The 20,846-nt window shown below is 38.9% G+C and overlaps 1 protein-coding gene across 5 annotated transcripts in view; it reads right to left on the bottom strand.

Annotated features, from left to right (window-relative positions):
- Positions 1-20,846, bottom strand: part of LOC120491255 (tumor necrosis factor receptor superfamily member 11B) — a 306,943-nt gene that overhangs the window by 223,703 nt on the left and 62,394 nt on the right. The window lies entirely within an intron of this gene.

Raw genomic sequence — 20,846 nt, forward strand, 5'->3', positions numbered from 1 at the left:
AGAGAGAGAGAGAGAGAGAGAGAGAGAGAGAGAGAGAGAGAGGAGAAATGTAACAAAGTTTAATATTGTTTGTAAACTGTGTTTGAGAGAGAGGAAGGTGTTCAGAGAGTCTGTAGGATATTAAGCTGTTATTTGTTTTATGGACTCAATGTTGAAAATTTAAAACATTTCAAACACACTGTTGGCAGAAGTGAAAAATAAATAATTTTATGAAGTTACAATTTTGTTTGATTCCATGGTGTATTTTACTGAACATGAGTATTTACAATGCAAATTATTGTAATTTACTGGCAAATACTTATCTTGTCTTTTCATTTTATTAAGATCAGATTCTGCATGTAAAATTAAAATAATAAGGTGACTTGACTTGCACTTGACTTAACCTACTACAAGACTTGACTTGACTTGACATAGCCTGTGACTTGACTTGCCCCCCCCCCAAAAAAATACTTGGGACTTACTTGAGACTTGCGTGACCTGCGCCCATCTCTGCTCTAAGTTTTAAGACAGTTCAAATGGAAGTTGGGAATTATGTGTTGTTTGAATAAATCTCCTAGGAGAAATACATCAAATTACAACGCATGTGTTTACCAATCACCACCATACTCGGTGTGCATGAAGTCAAGACATTGAGGATGCTCAATTCCGGACGGATTTTTGATATCTCGAACGGTTTGGGCGTGGCGAGGAAAATAATTTTATGACTAAAAAAGGACACATAAAATGTGTTAACTTTGCTCGTTTTACCTACAGTTACAAAACATGCCACGTATATTGTTCTTGTCAAGCCGATCAACTTTCTAATTAACAGTAAGAAGCTCAGACCAAAAGAAAGTCAGATATTGCAGTTTGGATGTGTATCTTGTCTCTATCAGTGTCTGTATGGGGAAGAGGGGGGGGGGGGTTGCTGGTGTCTGCGTTTATGTGTGTGTGTGTGTGGCTGACTGTAGATTTTTTCTGCAAGTCCTTATCTTTTTGCATAACAATTTTGTATTTTTTTAAATGACAAAATATGCATATAACCCTAATCTTTTAAATGTATAGTTTGCTTTAAATAAAAGTAAGATAAATTGGTAAACTACAAATTGGTAATTGAAGCTGAATGAATTTAAAATTAATGTGCTATATTTCAATACATTTGCTTTCCTTAATATTGTAAAACACTAACCTCATTTATATGTGTGTGTGTGTGTGTGTTTTTATGTATATATATTTTGCAAAGCCCTCACTGATGCAAGCTCTTCTGCACACTTCTCTTCGACAGTCAATGCGGAGGTTAAGTTTTTGCACGTCGTGCAGAATAACCCTCTTTATATATATATATATATATACTTAAAAAAGCGGGGGTTAAGTTTTTGCACGTCGTGCAGAATAACACTAAAGGCACCATATATATACTTAAAAGTGGGGTTGTTAGTTTTATCTACAGTTACAAAAATCGGTATATACATTGTACTCCTCAAGCCGTACAACTTTCTAATACATAGTCATTAGCTCGGACCAAGAGGAAGTCAGATATTTTGGTCTGAATATGGTGAGCCTCTCTCTGAGCCTACGTCCCTGTATGGCAAGCCCTTTTAACATTTAAAAGCTAAGTTTGCCTGTCCGGAATTAACATTGTAGATATCAACAAAGTCTTTCTGTCTAGTCGTTACACTTTGGATAGTTTGTATTATCATTTAAGATATCTGTAACATAATTGTGACTAGTCGAAATGACAGAGTATGGCAAGCCGTTTTAACATTTAATCATGAAAGGGCCAAAGCCTTCGGCACCGCCACCCGGGTGCCTTTAGGTAACTAAAGGAACCGGGGTTGCGGTGCCTCCGGCTTGGGCCCGCCATCGCTGCTCGCAGCTATATTTATTATTATTATTATTTATACGACTATTCGGGCACTTTTGGGGCCCTTAACATGCTCAAAAACTCTTGAAACTTTGCACACGGGTCAGAATCCGCGGCCATCAGGGCCGGGCTGAAGATGGTACCCGGGCGTGGCAGGGGGGCTAGACAGCGCCCCCTGGAACGGGGTCCGAAAACTTGGTCCATAAATCAAACACGCTTGCATGTAATAATATGAAACTCGGTGCACATATAGATCTCATCGTTCATATATACCTCAAACTATTACTTTTTACCCCAGCCCAACAGGAAGTCGGTTATTTAGGGTTGTTCATAAAACACTCGCAATGGAATGTGCAATACTCCTCCTAGAGAATTCAAACACACAGCACGAAACTCGGTCAGCGTGAAGTCAAGACATTGAGGATGAAAGTTTGTGTGGGGATTTTTGATATCTCGAACGGTTTGGCCGTGGCGAGGAAACGAAATAATGGCGAGAATCGTGAAACAGGAAGTGTGTCAGAACTTCAGCATACATTAACTGATCTTGATGAAACTTCAGCAGTTTGTTCGCTGTAAGAGGACGATCACATGGATGTGACTATTGTGAGTCAAAGTTATAGCGCCACCAACTGGCAGCAGGAACTGTGTCACTTTCAAAATGCTTTGAAATCACCCTCTTCTTTTTACCCGATTTGCTTCAAACTTAATCTGTATAATGTAAACACATAGCAGATGAAGACCTGTGAATGGATTCTTGATATCTTTGATACTGTTGCTGTGGCAATGCATCAAACTTTAAAATTCTTTTTTTTGATGATTTTGAGACTCTTAGCGGCTTTTGGGGCCCTTAACGGGTTTGAAAACTCTTGAAACTTTGCACAAAGGTCATATCCCACAGCCCTCAGAGCCGGGCTGAAGATGGTACCTGGGTGTGGCAGGGGGGCTAGACAGCGCCCCCTGGAACGGGGTCCGAAAACTTGGTCCATAAATCAAACACGCTTGCATGTAATAATATGAAACTCGGTACACATGTTGATCTCATCGTTTCATTTCTACCTCACACTCTTACTTTTACCCCAGCCCAACAGGAAGTCGGCTATTGAGGTTTGTTTGTAAAACGCTCGCAATGGAATGTGCAATAATCCTCCTAGAGAATTCAAACACATGGCAGGAAACTCGGTCAGCATGAAGTCAAGGCATTGAGGAGGAAAGTTTGCGACGGGATTTTTGATATCTCGAACGGTTTGGCCATGGCGAGGAAACGAAATTATGGCGAGAAATGTGAAACAGGAAGTGTATTATAACTTCAGCATACATTAACTGATCTTGATGAAACTTCAGCAGTGTGTTCGCTGTAAGAGGACGATCACATGGATGTGACTATTGTGAGTCAAAGTTATAGCGCCACCAACTGGTAGCAGGAAATGTGTAACTTTCAAAATGCTTTGAACTCACCCTTTTATTTTTACCCGATTTGCTCCAAACTTCATCTGTATAATGTAAACATACGGCAGATGTAGACCTGTGAATGGATTCTTGATATCTTTTAAACTGTTGCCGTGGCAACGCATCAAACTTTACCCTTCTTTTAGGATGCTTTTAGGATGCTTTTGAGACCCTTAGCATGCTTCAAAATGCATGAAACTCAACAGACACATTTATTAGCCAGTAGACATGTGCAAAGTTTCAGAAACGGGCATGGTGCAGGGACTAAATAGCGCCACCTTTTGACAAAAGTGGGGTTGTTAGTTTTATCTACAGTTACAAAAATCGGTATATAGATTTTACTCCTCAAGCCGGACAACTTTCTAATTCATAGTCATTAGCTCGGACCAAGGGGAAGTCAGATATTTTGGATTGAATATGGTGAGCCTCTCTCTGAGCTTACGTCCCTGTATGGCAAGCCCTTTCAACATTTAAAAGCTAAGTTTGCCTATCCGGAACTAACATTGTAGATATCAACGTCTTTCTGACTAGTCGTAATTTCATTTTGGATAGTTTGTATTATCATTTAATAGATATCTGTAATGTAATTGTGAGTAGTCGAAATGACAGATAGAGTTTGGCAAGCTGTTTTAACATTTAATCATTTAATCATGAAAGGGCCAAAGCCTGCGACACCGCCACCCCGGTGCCTTTAGGTAACTAAAGGAACCGGGGTTGCGGTGCCACCGGCTTGGGCCCGCCATCGCTGCTCGCAGCTATATTTTTCCTTGGGATTATTTTTCTTCACTATTATTAGGGCCCAAGCCCTGAAAGGGCGAAGGCCCTATTGTTTTCCTTAGGATTATTCTTTTCTATTATTATTATTAGGGCCCAAGCCCTGAAAGGGCGAAGGCCCTATTGTTTTCCTTCCGATTATTATTAGGGCCCAAGCCCTGAAAGGGCGAAGGCCCTATTGTTTTCCTTAGGATTATTATTATTAGGGCCCAAGCCCTGAAGGGGCGAAGGCCCTATTGTTTTCCTTGGGATTATTTATTATTCTTCTTCTTCTTTTTATTTTTCTGCTACCTTTTGGGCATTTTTGGGGCCCTTAACATGCTCGAAAACTCTTGAAACTTTGCACACGGGTCAGAACCCGCGGCCATCAGAGCCGGGCTGAAGATGGTACCCGGGCGTGGCAGGGCGGCTCGTCAGCGCCCCCTGGAACGGGGTCCGAACACTTGGTCCATAACTCAAACACGCTTGTATGTAATAATATGAAACTCGGTACACATGTTGATCTCATCGTTTCATCTATACCTCGCGCTCTTACTTTTTACCCCAGCCCAACAGGAAGTCGGCTATTGAGGTTTGTTTGTAAAACGCTCGCAATGGAATGTCAAATACTCCTCCTAGAGCTTTGATCCAAATTCGACTAAAACTCAGTCAGCGTGAAGTCAAGACATTGAGGATGAAAGTTTGCGAGGGGATTTTTGATATCTCGAACGGTTTGTCCGTGGCGAGGAAACGAAATCATGGCGAGAAACGTGAAACAGGAAGTGTGTTATAACTTCAGCATACATTAACTGATCTTGATGAAACTTCAGCAGTGTGTTCGCTGTAAGAGGATGATCACATGGATGTGACTATTGTGAGTCAAAGTTATAGCGCCACCAACTGGCAGCAGGAAGTGTGTCACTTTCAAAATGCTTTGATATCACCCTTTTATTTTTACCCGATTTGCTTCAAACTTCATCTGTATAATGTAAACATATGGCAGATGTAGACCTGTGAATGGATTCTTGATATCTTTGAAACTGTTGCCGTGGCAACGCATCAAACTTTACCCTTCTTTTAGGATGCTTTTAGGATGCTTTTGAGACCCTTAGCATGCTTCAAAATGCATGAAACTCGACAGACACATCACATTTATTAGCCAGTAGACATGTGCAAAGTTTCAGAAACGGGCGTGGTGAGGGCTCAGTAGCGCCACCTTTTGACAAAAGTGGGGTTGTTAGTTTTAACTAGAGTTACAAAAATTGGTATGTATATTGTACTCCTCGAGCCGGACAACTTTCTAATTTACACTTATTAGCTAGGACCCACAGAAAGTCAGATATTTTTGTTTGAATATGGTCACTCTGAGCCTACATGTCTCTGTATCTTTGGCTGGCTGGCTGGCTGTCTGTGTGTGTGTGAGTGTGCAGGGGGAGGGGGCTTAACCATTTCACTGCTGTGTGTATGACCTGCATAAAGAAAATACATTTCTCAAGCCTGGTATTTTTTAAATAAGTTTTTATTTTTATTTTTTATAAGTAAAGACATATAACTAGTTTAATTGTAGTGCATTGACAATAGTTTTATATAATTAGTTTATTAATCAGATTAACTTGGTCAATAAACTTGGTCTGAAAATTTGGTCCATAAATCAAACACACTTGCATGTAATAATATGAAACTTGGTACACATATAGATCTCATCGTTTCATATATAGCCTACTTCACACTCTTACTTTTTACCCCAGCCCAACAGGAAGACGGCTATTTAGGGTTGTGTTTAAAACACATGCAATGGAATTTAAAGTATTGCTCCTAGAGCACTGAACCAAATTCGACAAAACTCGATCAGCGTGAAGTCAAGACATTAAGAATGAAAAGGTGCCAAGGAATTTTTTATATCTCGAACGGTTTGGCCGTGGCGAGGAAACGAAATTATGGCGAGAAACATGAAACAGGATGTGTGTTATAACTTCAGCATACATTAACTGATCTTGATGAAACTTCAGCAGTGTTTTCGCTGTAAGAGACCGATCACATGGATGTGACTATTGTGAGTCAAAATTATAGCGCCACCAACTGGCAGCAGGAAGTGTGTCACTTTCAAAATGCTTTGAAACCAATCTCTTATTTTTAACCGATTTGCTTCAAACTTCATCTGTATAATGTAAATACACGGCAGATGTAGACCTGTGAATGAATTTTTGATATCTTTGATACTGTTGCCGTGGCAACGAATCGAACTTTAACATTCTTTTTTGATGCTTTTGGGACTCTTAGCATGCTTGAAATTGCTTGAAACTCAACAGATACATCACATTTATTAGCCAGTAGACATGTGCAACTATGGCAAAAGATTAAAGTAATGTCAAAAAAGTAAACACTAAAAGCCTCATATCTTCTAAAAATGTAATTATACATCATTTGTTTCTAAATTAAATTATACAAATATTATAACTTCCCCAATTTTTCCTTTTTTTCATTTAAGAATTATGTTTACGTTCAAAAACAGCCATAATTGTTGTAAAATTCATAAAAAAATAATAATCTGAGTCATACGTAGTGCTATACTGCCCTCTTGTGTTCAATATCAGGTAGGCCTATTGTGTATATTCCCACCGGTTAATCAACGTGTGACTCCGCTGGGACTTGGGAGCTTTTAAATCGCTTACTTAAAATCGAAAGTCGAAATACGGATGTCCGCACAAGACATTAATGGTGTGGAGTAGAGCGAGCATTTTAAATAAATTCCTATTAAGTAGGATTGAACTAAACAGAAAGAATGTTCACTCTGTTCTGCTGGTTCCTCGCTGGTGGATCATATGATTACTTTGTCATAATCTATGACAAAAATGCTATTATAAACCATATTAATAATAGATAATACACATTGCTCTTATTTTTGAAAAATACATTCATGAAAAACAAGATAACAAAAATCATAAAAAAAATATAGCCATGGCTGCTATAAATGTTTGAAATGCATAGGACAGATGTTTAATGACGCAGCAACATATAATTGAAAGGCAATTAATAATCTGTCATTACGTCACTGCATTATGATATTACGGCTCCGATACGGTGCAGCACAAAGCACTTATGTGCATCCCGAGCGGAGAATGATGTGCTTGAAGCCACATGAAGTTACAGCGCAGTGAATCCGTATTGAAAAGTTCAAAGCACAAAGGAAATACATATTTATGAACAGTGTATTATACATTATCTATCTATGCAATAGTTTATTGAGCCTTCTCTTTTAAAGGTTTTAAATTTCAGTTACTGTGTGCGTGAAGAACAATTATAGTGCTCTGACTCTAGTGTTGTGATCTAACCGACAGCGTCCGACACCCGGTAGAAAGTAACACGGTTAAGTTACAGCAATAAAGTCCAGCAAGAAAAAGTTTCTTCATTCGAAAATATAGACATTTAGACCTTTATCTTAAAGATCCAGTATAATAGGATTAACATTCAATCATCTTGAAGATCGTTTCATCATTGACTGTAACCGAATGTGACGTGCTGTTTGAATGCTGAATGGAGAATGACTGACAGGCGCAGAGAGGGAAAAGTTTGTGTTCTTGAATTTAATGACTTAAATATTAATTTCTATATCACATAATAGCTTCAGAACACTAATAATACAGTACACAAAAACTTTATGGTACTTTAGAAAGTTTTTGTGCCTTTGTGCCTAACATAGAATAGCATATATGCACAATATAGAATTTGAATCAGCCTCGTCAAAGATGGCAGTGTCAGAGCCGATACCGATCCTGAGTATCTAATCGGCGCACTTCTTTTCAACAGTCAAATTGAAATTGAAATTGAAATTGCTTGAAACTCAACAGATACATCACATTTATTAGCCAGTAGACATGTGCAACGTTTCAGAAACGGGCATAGTGCAAGGACTAAATAGCGCCACCTTTTGACAAAAGTGGGGTTGTTAGTTTTATCTACAGTTACAAAAATCGCTATATACATTGTACTCCTCAAGCCGGACAACTTTCTAATACATAGTCATTAGCTCGGACCAAGAGGAAGTCAGATATTTTGGTTTGAATATGGTGAGCCTCTCTCTGAGCCTACATCCCTGTATGGCAAGCCCTTTTAACATTTAAAAGCTAAGTTTGCCTGTCCGGAATTAACATTGTAGATATCAACAACGTCTTTCTGTCTATTCGTAATTACATTTTGGATAGTTTGTATTATCATTTAAGATATCTGTAACATAATTGTGACTAGTCGAAATGACAGAGTATGGCAAGCCGTTTTAACATTTAATCATAAAAGGGCCAAAGCCTTCGGCACCGCCACCCGGGTGCATTTAGGTAACTAAAGGAACCGGGGTTGCGGTGCCACCGGCTTGGGCCCGCCATCGCTGCTCGCAGCTATATTTATTATTATTATTATTATTATTTATACGACTATTCGGGCACTTTTGGGGCCCTTAACATGCTCAAAAACTCTTGAAACTTAGCACACGGGTCAGAACCCGCGGCCATCAGAGCCGGGCTGAAGATGGTACCCGGGCGTGGCAGGGGGACTAGACAGCGCCCCCTGGAACGGGGTCCGAAAACTTGGTCCATAAATCAAACACGCTTGCATGTAATAATATGAAACTCGGTGCACATATAGATCTCATCGTACATATATACCTCATACTATTACTTTTTACCCCAGCCCAACAGGAAGTCGGTTATTTAGGGTTGTTCATAAAACACTCGCAATGGAATTTGAAGTACTACTCCTAGAGAATTCAAACACACGGCACGAAACTCGGTCAGCATGAAGTCAAGGCATTGACGATGAAAGTTTGCGAGGGGATTTTTGATATCTCGAACGGTTTGGCCATGGCGAGGAAACGAAATTATGGCGAGAAACGTGAAACAGGAAGTGTGTTATAACTTCAGCATACATTAACTAATCTTGATGAAACTTCAGCAGTGTGTTCGCTGTAAGAGGACGATCTCATGGATTAGACTATTGTGAGTCAAAGTTATAGCGCCACCAACTGGTAGCAGGAAGTGTGTCACTTTCAAAATGCTTTGATCTCACCCTTTTATTTTTACCCGATGTGCTTCAAACTTAATCTGTATAATATAAATACATAGCAGATGAAGACCTGTGAATGGATTCTTGATATCTTTGATACTGTTGCCGTGGCAACGCATCAAACTTTAAAATTCTTTTTTTTAATGATTTTGAGACTCTTAGCGGCTTTTGGGGCCCTTAACGGGTTTGAAAACTCTTGAAACTTTGCACACAGGTCAGATCCCACAGCCATCAGAGCCGGGCTGAAGCTGGTACCTGGGTGTGGCAGGGGGGCTAGACAGCGCCCCCTGGAACGGGGTCCGAACACTTGGTCCATAAATCAAACACGCTTGCATGTAATAATATGAAACTCGGTACACATGTTGATCTCATCGTTTCATCTATACCTCACGCTCTTACTTTTTACCCCAGCCAAACAGGAAGTCGGCTATTGAGGTTTGTTTGTAAAACGCTCGCAATGGAATGTGCAATACTCCTCCTAGAGAATTCAAACACACGGCACAAAACTCGGTCAGCATGAAGTCAAGGCATTGAGGATAAAAGTTTGCGAGGGGATTTTTGATATCTCGAACGGTTTGGCCGTGGCGAGGAAACAAAATTATGGCGAGAAACGTGAAACAGGAAGTGTGTTATAACTTCAGCATACATTAACTGATCTTGATGAAACTTCAGCAGTGTGTTCACTGTAAGAGGCTGATTACATGGATGTGACTATTGTGAGTCAAAGTTATAGCGCCACCAACTGGCAGCAAGAAGTGTGTCACTTTCAAAATGCTTTGATATCACCCTCTTATTTTTAACCGATTTGCTTCAAACTTCATCTGTATAATGTAAAAATACAGCAGATGTAGACCTGTGAATGGATTCTTGATATCTTTGATACTGTTGCTGTGGCAACAAATCAAACTAACATTCTTTTTTGATACTTTTGGGACTCTTAGCATGCTTGAAATTGCTTGAAACAGATAGATACAGATAGCTCGACAGATACATCACATTTATTAGCCAGTAGGCATGTGCAACTTTGGCAAAAGATTAAAGTAATGTCAAAAAAGTAAACACTAAAAGCCTCATATCTTCTAAAAATGTAATTATACATCATTTGTTTCTAAATTAAATTATACAAATATTATAACTTCCCCAATTTTTCCTTTTTTTCATTTAAGAATTATGTTTACGTTCAAAAACAGCCAGAATTGTTGTAAAATTCATAAAAAAAATAATAATCTGAGTCATACGTAGTGCTATACTGCCCTCTTGTGTTCAATATCAGTTAGGCCTATTGTGTATATTCCCACCGGTTAATCAACGTGTGACTCCGCTGGGACTCGGGAACTTTTAAATCGCTTACTTAAAACCGAAAGTCAAAATACAGATATCCGCACAAGACATTAATGTTGTGGAGTAGAGCAAGCATTTTAAATAAATTCCTATTAAGTAGGATTGAACTAAACAGAATGAACGTTCACTCTGTTCTGCTGGTTCCTCGCTGTTGGCGCGCACAGTTATGAATGCTTGTGCAGCCATGAGTTTTAGTTTAATTTTAAAATTAGCGCAATTTCGGGATTTGTATTATTTGAATTTATTTTTAAAAAACACAATGTTGAGTTTTATTGTAACACTGTTTAATCGCGCCCACGGTTATATTTTGTATATTATATATAATTATAATGTATTTCTGTATAAAATAATACTACAATAAAAAACACATTTGTGACCGACCTGATCCAGCAAAATTAGTCACAGTGACCCAAATTTAAAAATTGAGATTTTGATATTAATGGAAAGAGGACACTGTAAGCTTTCAAATGATACCTTGGTCATACCTTGAATGGTTGTAAAGATATACAGATTTGAATTCTGGTCGTCTGCCCTTTTTTTCCAATTGAAAACCTAAGAAAATCGCTTTTAAAGTTTTTTTGCCCGTTTTTTTTTTTTTTTTTTTTTTTGATATCTTTCAAAATCCATAGCATTTTAAGGGATAAACTATTTATTTTATATAGCTTAATTTGACCAAATAGATTAACATATATAAATGCAATTTAACGAGGCTGAAACTCAACTTATTTTAAATTTTTTTGAAATAAATAATTAAAAAGTCACTTTTACAAAAATGTTCTAAAATCAGAAAGATTGAAGAGGAGTCAGAGAGAAATTCAGTTTTCATACGGATTAGCCCACATAAGCAGAGAGCAGTCTGTTTTCTTTCATTTTGAATGGTTGTCTTTAAAAGTAGACATTTCAATATATATGTCTGTGAGGATACCTTATACGCTGACTTTCGGTTCATGAGACAAGCTTCAGTTCACGTGCCGCGCGTCTCCGCGTCGTGATTAGGCCTAGCCTATTGTCTGCAATTTATTTCTTATTATTAAATCCTAGTAATTGGTTGATGAAACATTGATTTAAATTAAGATAATTATTTTAAAACGAAATTTACTTTAAAGAAAGGCTTTGTGCTTGCATGTTTAAGCTATGTGAAAGTTTTAGTGCTGCTTCCAGAGAACGGCCACGTTCGGATTGTTTTTCCTCATAAATGCGAACACGGAAAATAAAATAAAGATTTTATGTTCTGGAGAGAGTCAACCCTTCTTCATCCGGTGAGTATTACTTTTGGTTTGTGCAGTGTGGTTCACATAGGCCAATTTATTAAAATATTTAATTATCTGGGAATTGGATCTCCTCCATAATGCTGAAATTGCCCAATTTTAAAAAAATTAGTAATAATTTAAGTTTTGTGGTGTAAGTCTACGTATTTTATAATGTTAACTTCAAATAATACTAATAGTAATTTAAAGATGTTGTAGCTAGCATTGGGTCTGGACGTGAAGGATAACTTCGGGAGTTGAAGGGACGTGTCGGTGTCGTGATTCTGTCTTCTCACACCGCGACACAGGTTCGTGGATCTGAGTGTCGCGATCGTTACAGCCTTACATAGGCTATATTCTTCTTGCAGATAAATATACTCACGCAGTTTAGGTTAGAAGCCTCCAGTGAGTTTAACGTTTCAGGGGATACCCGGGAAATGCTCAGAGGTGACGAGGGGAGTTGAGAAGAGCAATGTTTATTTCAGCTAATTTAAAGCTTTGACAACTTTAATCGTTATTTAAATACCTTTACTCAATTATCTCGACTACGAAACCCTGTGAGATTATTTTTGAATGTCTGTTCTTTGAAATTAGCAAAAAAAAATTTTTTTTTTTTTTTTTTTTTTTTTTTGTTATTTCATGGTTTTTCCACATAATCGGCCCATATCTTAAAATGGAAGGTTGCAACTTCCGACTCATTTCGCCAGAGCGGGTCACATTTGATTTTTATTTTTTTAAACAATGTAATGTGTAACCTAAAAATAAACAGATTATTTGATAAATGGTATATTTAAATCTGCATATTGTAGCCTAATATCTGCAGGGCAGCCTATAGTCTTAATAAATATGCTTCATTTTTCATTAGTAAATTTGATCAATAAATTCAATAATTTAGAATAATAAGGCACTATAGGGCTGTTACCCTAGGTAAGGCTGATCAAATTAAATCGGTTACACAATAATGTTACGAGATTGGTTTAACAGGAGTCAATTAAAAATCGCTGTAAAGAACGATACTTTTAAACATAACCCTAAATCACCATAAGGTGTCGCCAGATGACCGTCTTAATGAACGAGTCATGGATTCAAAATGCTGAATCATTCAGTAATGAGAAAACACATTGCTTTGAGATGCGCGATGGGTCGCTGTGATCTTTGTTTAACTATTTTTTCTGCTGAAACAGAAAAAAGTCAATATTGCATCTAAAAAGTCAATATTGCATCTAAAATGTAAGTGACTTGACTTGTGTGTGTGACTATGTTTGTTGTAGTGATAAGAGTTGCACCCTTGTTAAAGTTTAAGGCCTTGTGTTTTTGGATATATATCTTTCTTTCTTTTTTTTTCTTTTTTTACAAAATATGCATATAACCCATATATTTTAGATTTATTATTTGCTTTAAATTAAATTAAGATTGTATTTTTGGTAATTGAACCTGAATGAATTTAAAAATGAATGTGCTATATTTCAGATCATATATTTGTTTTTCTTAAAATTTGAACTAACTTTATTCTCAGCTGAATTATAAATATTTTATTTCTGTATGAATTAAAAACACATTTGATTTTTCTTTTTTAATCAATGTAGAATGTGTAACTGAAATATAAACAGATTAGGGCTCTGTTCGAGGACAAGTAACTAAAACCAATACGACATGATGAATGTTTGTTTCCCAAACCATCTCAGAGTAACAGCTTACTTTTCTTTCTTACTATATTCTTTCTTACTATAAACTGTGCTGTAGAGCTTGCATCAGTCAAAGCAGGGTTACATTTTGCATGTCGTGCACAATAAACCTAAAGGCACCAGGGTGGCGGTGCCACCGGCTTCATATATATATGTATATATACAGTATATATATATAGCTGTGATCCGCGATGAAGGGCCAAAGCCAGTGGCATGGCCACCCTGGTGCTTTTAGGTAACTAAGGAACCGGGGTTGCGGTGCCACCGGCTTGGGCCCTTCATCGCTGCTCGCAGCTATATTTATTTTTTTTTTTCTTTTATTTTTCTAACGACTATTCGGGCACTTTTGGGGCCCTTAACATGCTCGAAAACTCTTGAAACTTTGCACACGGGTCAGAACCCGCGGCCATCAGGGCCGGGCTGAAGCTGGTACCCGGGCGTGGCAGGGGGGCTCGACAGCGCCCCCTGGAACGGGGTCCGAACACTTGGTCCAAAAATCAAACACGCTTGCATGTAATAATATGAAATTCGGTACACATGTTGATCTCATCGTTTCATCTATACCTCGCGCTTTTACTTTTTACCCCAGCCCAACAGGAAGTCGGCTATTTAGGGTTGTTCGTAAAACACTCGCAATGGAATTTTTAATACTCCTCCTAGAGCTTTGATCCAAATTCGACGAAACTCGGTCAGCGTGAAGTCAAGACATTGAGGATGAAAGTTTGCGAGGGGATTTTTGATATCTCGAACGGTTTGGCCGTGGCGAGGAAACAAAATTATGGCGAGAAACGTGAAACAGGAAGTGTATCATAACTTCAGCACAAATCAACCGATCTTGATGAAACTTCAGCAGTGTGTTCGCTGTAAGAGGACGATCACATGGATGTGACTATTGTGAGTCAAAGTTATAGCGCCACCAACTGGCAGCAGGAAGTGTGTCATTTTCAAAATGCTTTGAAATCACCCTCTAATTTTAACTCGATTTGCTTCAAACTTCATCTGTATAATGCAAATACATGGCAGATGAAGACCTGTAAATGGATTCTTGATATCTTTGAAACTGTTGCCGTGGCAACGCATCAAACTTTACCATTCTTTTAGGATGCTTTTGAGACTCTTAGCATGCTTCAAATTGCATGAAACTCGACAGACACATCACATTTATTAGCCAGTAGACATGTGCAACGTTTCAGAAACGGGTGTGGTGAGGGCTCAGTAGCGCCACCTTTTGACAAAAGTGGGGTTGTTAGTTTTATCTACAGTTACAAAAATCAGTATGTATATTGTACTCCTCGAGCCGGACAACTTTCTAATTGACACTCATTAGCTAGGACCCACAGAAAGTCAGATATGTTTGTTTGAATGTAGAGAAAATCTCAGAATTTTGCCAGTCTCTCAGTGTCTCTCTGTGTGAGTGAGAGGAGGGGCGCCTGTCAGGTTAATTTTAACCCTTTATTTGCTGTGTGCAACTTCTCTGGCATTTTCGGGGGCCTTAACATCCTCTAAAACTCTTGAAACTTTGCACACGGGTCAGAACCCATGGCCATCAGGGCCGGGCCGAAGCTGGTAACCGGGCGTGGTAGGGCGGCTCGACAGCGCCCCCTGGACTGGGATTCGAAAATTTGTCCATAAATCAAACACACTTGCATGAATTAATATGAAACTCGGTACAATTAAAGATCACATCAGGCAAAACAACTTTCGTGCTCTAAGTTTTAAAGGTGCATTGCGCAACTTTTCATATTAAAAATAGCCGTTTTCTAACCCATACATGCTTAAACAATCGCCTGATGGGCTGAATGAGCCCTTCTTTGATCACTGCGATCGCCTCTATAATCCTGTACAGTGAAATATATAAGAGGGATTCGGGCTCGAATCTGAGACTGGGCGTGACGTCATGCGCGTTCACGCTCGCCTGGCTATGTCTGGCAGGTTCGTGGAGCTATTCGCCGCCGTTCTGCGTATCAGAGATGACAACTCGAGCGACACAACTCTAGTCAGCTTACCACAAAAGTAGACGATGGATTCAAAGGGGCTGTTTACACCTGGTCACTTCATGTGTTTTCTGTGATCGGATAGCTATTCGATCGTGAAAAGACAAGGGTGTAAATGCCCTCCGAAACGCATTCGAGACGGATTTGAATCCGATCGCTCTTGAGGACGTGATCTGGGCCGCATTCCAGACGAAACTGGACAAGTGTAAATGCATCTGGTTGTTGAAACCAAGCTATAGGTTATGTCATGTTATTTTAGTCATATATGACGACGCGCATCACCTCAGATGAGCAGCTGAGCATGAGCCCCTTCATCAAGTCAGCGCCGCAATCTATCGCAAATCAAAGTGAAAGTAAGTCGCAGACGCTTAACACTACCATCTTCATTAAAAGTAAAGAAATGAAATGATCTTACCAGGCCTGTTGCCGATCTCTCTTATTGCTGTCTTTGAAATTAGCCGATGATTAATAAAATCCAGCTCATATCTGTTGCTTTCGGTGACGTGCACTTCATTTAATCTGTATATGGCGCGGAAAGAGACCGGCTTGTAGCTCATTGCAAACCCCAACGCAAACTCCACGTGAGACAGAAAATAAAACTTCAGTCTGTCCAGTGCCAGGCGTCGGAATAAGACGAGAGTCAGCATCGGGAAGCTTTCAACAAACGGAGAGATCTCCGGTCGGCTCTAGGGCTCAAACACGTCCTATACAAAGTGATAACTGAACGTGTTTCCATAATAATTCAATCATAAGTGGCTACAGTAAGCACAGGGAGATAGATGGAAACAAAAACCGAAGTTTTCTACTACCCCCGTTTCCCCCTCTCACACACATTAGTGTGTAATTTACTCGAATGACTTTCCTTTCATATATTTTAAATGACTTGCAGAATTATTACTGTATTGCCTCATTATGACTGTAACAAAAGATGTGTGCCGCACAGTGTGCTCCTTAGGTTATGAACAGCTCGTGCAAACGTACATGTGTGTGTGTGTGTGTGTGTGTAGTGTGTTCCTCCATGAACGCGCACAGCTCTGGTTGCAGTTTCGCTTGTCGCCAGAGGGGGCGTAGTTCTGCAAAAACCCAGAGACTTGCGTTTAGCTCCTTTAAGAAGGAAGTTGGGAATTATGGGTTGTTTGAATAATTCTCCTAGGAGAAATACATCAAATTACAACGCATGTGTTTACCAATCACAACCAAACTCGGTGTGCATGAAGTCAAGACATTGAGGATGCTCAATTCCGGACGGATTTTTGATATCTCGAACGGTCTGGCCGTGACGAGGAAATGAATTTTATGACTAAAAAAGGACACATAAAGTGTGTTATAACTTTGCTCATTTTACCTACAGTTACAAAACTTTCCACGTATATTGTTCTCGTCAAGCCGATCAACTTTCCAATTTAAAGTCATTCGCTCTGAGCAACAGAAAGTCAGATATTGTAGTTTGAATGGATTTATTTCCCCTGCGATTCACACACTCTCTCTCTCTCTCTCTCTCTCTCTCTCTCTCTCTCTCTCTCTCTCTCTCTCTCTCTCTCTCTCTCTCTGTGGGTGTGTGTGTCTGTGTGGGGAGGGGAGGGCTGTTGTCTGTGTTTGTGTGTGTGTGTGTGTGTGCATGTGTGTGTGTGTGGGGGGGAGGGGAGGGCTGTTGTCTGTGTTTATGTATGTTTGAACCACACAGTGTGGCTGGCTGCGATTTTTCCTATAAGTCCTTGTCTCTAAGTCCTTGTCTTTTTGCATAACAATTTTGTATTTTTTTTTAAATGACAAAATAGGCATATAACCCCCATCTTTTAAATGTATAGTTTGCTTTAAATAAAAGTAAGATTGTATTTGTAATTGAAGCTGAATGAATTTAAAATTCTTGTGCTATATTTCAATATATTTGTTTTCCTTAAGATTTTAAAACACTAACTTCATTCTTTTCTGAATTACAAATATTTGTTTCTGTATAAAATAATACTCTGACTAAAAACACATTTGATGTTTCTTTTTGTATTTTTATTTACATGTATTTATGTATGTGAGTGTGTGTCTGTGTTTGTGTGTGTGTGTGTGTGTGTGTGTATAAAGTGCAGGTTTTTTAGATAAAGTAGAATTTCTATAACTATGTGTTGAACTGATAAATCACTCTTGTGTGTGTTAAACACAATCTACTTAATACAGACAACTTCATTATAAAGATAAATAACAAATCCCAAAAAATATATGATTATAATCTATGACAAAAAAAAGCCATTACAAACTATATTAGTGGTAAATACACATTGCTCTTTGTATTGTTGTAAAATACATTCATGAAAAACAAGATAACAAAAATCAAAAAGATAAACTATTTTAGATAATTATTTTAAATGTATAGCAGAGATGTTAAATGAGGCAGCAACATACAAACTTTCTAGAACAACATGGACCTGGATAGCTGGTTTTTATGGAGGACAGTGAATAGGAAGAGGGTGCAAATCAAACAGCTCATTCTCAGACTACACAGCAAACAGCTTAAGTTTTTAGTGCTTTGTTTGAGGTTTTTAGTGCTCTGTCCTATCTTTTATCAACACATAATAGATAGAACAGAACAAGAAAGGCAATTAATAATCTGTCATTGCATTATGATACGAAAGGCTCAGTACAGTGTGGCACAAAACGCTTATGCGCATCCCGAGTGGAGAATGATGCGCTTAAAGCCACATGGAGTTACAGCGCACAGCGCATCGAGTCCGCATTGATGCAAGCTCTACAATACACTTCTTTTCGACAGTCAAAGTGGGGGTTACGTTTTTGCACGTCATACAGAATAACCCTAAAGGCACCAAGGTGGCGGTGCCACCGGCTTTATATTAAATATAAATATAGCTGTGAGCAGCGATAAAGGGCCAAAGCCGGCGGTACCACCATCCCGGTGCCTTTAGGTAACTAAAGGCATCGGGGTTGCGGTGCCACCGGCTTGGGCCCGCAATCGCTGCTCGCAGCTATATTTAGGGCCCAAGCCCTGAAAGGGCGAAGGCCCTATTGTTTTCCTTGGGATTATTTTTCTTTTCTATTATTATTATTATTATAATAATTATTATTTTACTACCTTTTGGGCACTTTTGGGGCCCTTAACGTGCTCGAAAACTCTTGAAACTTTGCACACGGGTCAGAACCCGCGGCCATCAGAGCCGGGCTGAAGCTGGTACCCGGGCGTGGTAGGGCGGCTCGTCAGCGCCCCCTGGAACGGGGTCCGAACACTTGGTCCATAACTCAAACACGCTTGTATGTAATAATATGAAACTCGGTACACATGTTGATCTCATCGTTTCATCTATACCTCACACTCTTACTTTTTACCCCAGCCCAACAGGAAGTCGGCTATTGAGGTTTGTTTGTAAAACGCTCGCAATGGAATGTCATATACTCCTCCTAGAGCTTTGATCCACATTCGACGAAACTCGGTCAGCGTGAAGTCAAGACATTGAGGATGAAAGTTTGCGAGGGGATTTTTTATATCTCGAACGGTTTGTCCGTGGCGAGGAAACGAAATCATGGCGAGAAACGTGAAACAGGAAGTGTGTTATAACTTCAGCATACATTAACTGATCTTGATGAAACTTCAGCAGTGTGTTCGCTGTAAGAGGACGATCACATGGATGTGACTATTGTGAGTCAAAGTTATAGCGCCACCAACTGGCAGCAGGAAGTGTGTCACTTTCAAAATGCTTTGATATCACCCTTTTATTTTTACCCGATTTGCTTCAAACTTCATATGTATAATGTAAACATACGGCAGATGTAGACCTGTGAATGGATTCTTGATATCTTTGAAACTGTTGCCGTGGCGACGCATCAAACTTTACCCTACTTTTAGGATGCTTTTTGGATGCTTTTGAGACCCTTAGCATGCTTCAAAATGCATGAAACTCGACAGACACATCACATTTATTAGCCAGTAGACATGTGCAAAGTTTCAGAAACGGGCGTGGTGAGGGCTCAGTAGCGCCACCTTTTGACAAAAGTGGGGTTGTTAGTTTTAACTAGAGTTACAAAAATTGGTATGTATATTGTACTCCTCGAGCCGGACAACTTTCTAATTGACACTTATTAGCTAGGACCCACAGAAAGTCAGATATTTTTGTTTGAATATGGCCACTCTGAGCCTACATGTCTCTGTGTCTCTGTGTCTTTGGCTGGCTGGCTGGCTGTCTGTGTGTGTGTGTGTGTGTGTGTGTGTGTGTGTGTGCAGGGGGAGGGGGCTTAACCATTTCACTGCTGTGTGTATGACCTGCATAAAGAAAATACATTTCTCAAGCCTGGTATTTTTTAAATAAGTTTTTATTTTTATTTTTTATAAGTAAAGGCATATAACTAGTTTAATTGTAGTGAATTGACAATAGTTTTATATAATTAGTTTATTAATCAGATTAACTTGGTCAATAAACTTGGTCTGAAAATTTGGTCCATAAATCAAACACACTTGCATGTAATAATATGAAACTTGGTACACATATAGATCTCATCGTTTCATATATACTTCACACTCTTACTTTTTACCCCAGCCCAACAGGAAGACGGCTATTTAGGGTTGTGTTTAAAACACATGCAATGGAATTTAAATTATTGCTCCTAGAGCACTGAACCAAATTCGACGAAACTCGATCAGCGTGAAGTCAAGACATTAAGGATGAAAAAGTGCCACGGGATTTTTGATATCTCGAACGGTTTGGCCGTGGCGAGGAAACGAAATTATGGCGAGAAACATGAAACAGGATGTCTGTTATAACTTCAGCATACATTAACTGATCTTGATGAAACTTCAGCAGTGTTTTCGCTGTAAGAGACCGATCACATGGATGTGACTATTGTGAGTCAAAGTTATAGCGCCACCAACTGGCAGCAGGAAGTGTGTCACTTTCAAAATGCTTTGAAATCACTCTCTTATTTTTAACCGATTTGCTTCAAACTTCATCTGTATAATGTAAATACACGGCAGATGTAGACCTGTGAATGAATTTTTGATATCTTTGATACTGTTGCCGTGGCAACGAAACAAACTTTAACATTCTTTTTTGATGCTTTTGGGACTCTTAGCATGCTTGAAATTGCTTGAAACTCAACAGATACATCACATTTATTAGCCAGTAGACATGTGCAACTATGGCAAAAGATTAAAGTAATGTCAAAAAAGTAAACACTAAAAGCCTCATATCTTCTAAAAATGTAATTATACATCATTTGTTTCTTAATTAAATTATACAAATATTATAACTTCCCCAATTTTTCCCTTTTTTCATTTAAGAATTATGTTTACGTTCAAAAACAGCCAGAATTGTTGTAAAATTCAGAAAAAAATAATAATCTGAGTCATACGTAGTGCTATACTGCCCTCTTGTGTTCAATATCAGGTAGGCCTATTGTGTATATTCCCACCGGTTAATCAACGTGTGACTCCGCTGGGACTTGGGAGCTTTTAAATCGCTTACTTAAAACCGAAAGTCAAAATACG

This window comes from Pimephales promelas, chromosome 12 (genome assembly GCF_988280905.1).
Source record: "Pimephales promelas chromosome 12, fPimPro1.hap1.1, whole genome shotgun sequence".
In the NCBI taxonomy this organism is placed as follows: domain Eukaryota; kingdom Metazoa; phylum Chordata; class Actinopteri; order Cypriniformes; family Leuciscidae; genus Pimephales; species Pimephales promelas.